This window comes from Arachis hypogaea, chromosome 10 (genome assembly GCF_003086295.3).
Source record: "Arachis hypogaea cultivar Tifrunner chromosome 10, arahy.Tifrunner.gnm2.J5K5, whole genome shotgun sequence".
NCBI classification, from domain to species: domain Eukaryota; kingdom Viridiplantae; phylum Streptophyta; class Magnoliopsida; order Fabales; family Fabaceae; genus Arachis; species Arachis hypogaea.
The window spans coordinates 11549233-11550565 of record NC_092045.1 but is presented as its reverse complement, the minus strand read 5'-3'; positions in this window follow the sequence as shown (position 1 = coordinate 11550565).

Below are 1333 nucleotides of genomic sequence, written 5' to 3'. Positions count from 1 at the left end.
CACACTAATTTTTAATTTTTGAGTAAAAAAAGATTTTGAAATTTAAAGTGTCATATAAGAGAAAAGTCAAATAACATAAGAAAAAAGAAGTGTTATTACTGTTATGGGTGGTTTGAGAAATTATGAGAGTGTCTTGTACAAATTGTGGGTTATGGCCAGAAATTTAAGCCCAACAAAGTTTTTATTTTTTTCTTTTTTTAACACAAAATTTATATTTAAACAATTAAACTTGTACATTTTTTTTGTTTTCTTATTTATATAAGATTTGTATTACCTTATGATAAAACATATGATAAAATATAAGACTTGTATTTTTAATATATGTTTTTTATTAGTTAGATTTATCTTTAAGATATTAATACAAAATAATATAATACATCTTTTATTAAAAATTATATTATATAACATCTAATATAAAGTAAATATATGCTATAAAAGATGTGAGACACACTTATAAATATTATTCTTTTTTAAAAATCATTTTGATTATATTTGTTATTATTGAGTTAGAATTGATTTTGTTATATATTAATATGATGACGAATATCATATTGAGTTAATAGTCCAAGTGTGGTTTAATGTGTGTTAGTAATGCAGACCCAAAACTAAGATCCACACAAGTCTAACAATACATAATTTCAGCAAACAATTCACAATGCTTAAATCAAAATTTCAGTCCAATGCATAGAATGAGAAAAACTAGACTCATTAAGCCAAGAGAGAAGGTTCTGCAATTGCCAAACAATGATACCAGGGAAGAAAAAGTAAAACGGGACATTTGTCAACATCATGGAGAACAAGAGATAGCAAGGACATAAGGACAGTAAAAGTTGGTAGAGTAAAACAAAATGCAAGAACAACAGAAGTTGGTGGAGTAAATAAAAAATGCAGTACAAAGACAGCAGATGTAGTGGAGCAAAATGAAAAAACATTGTAGGGCAAGGAAGGCTGCTGCAAACGGGTAAAATCAGCAAGAAAAATGAAGAGGTAGTGAAGCAATTTGAAGAGTAAGTTTCACACTATATAGCTGGACCTATAACAACATTTGGAGGAAAAGAAAATAGAATGACAATTGAACATCGTCTCATACACATGAGTCTGAAATCTCTTACAACTTTAGCTTTCATGAAAACAACTTAAAGAACTTAGTTTTTTGAAACTAACTTGATTCAACTCCCTTCTCAAGTTCTAACATTACCATCAATTGGTATCAAGAGCTCGGTCTCAAAGAGTTAAGCTTCACAACTTGGAGCAAAGATCCATGGCCAACAACATGAGTACAAATATTGTGGCTTATACACTCATTGAGGGTCAGCCCAACAATAGACCTTCC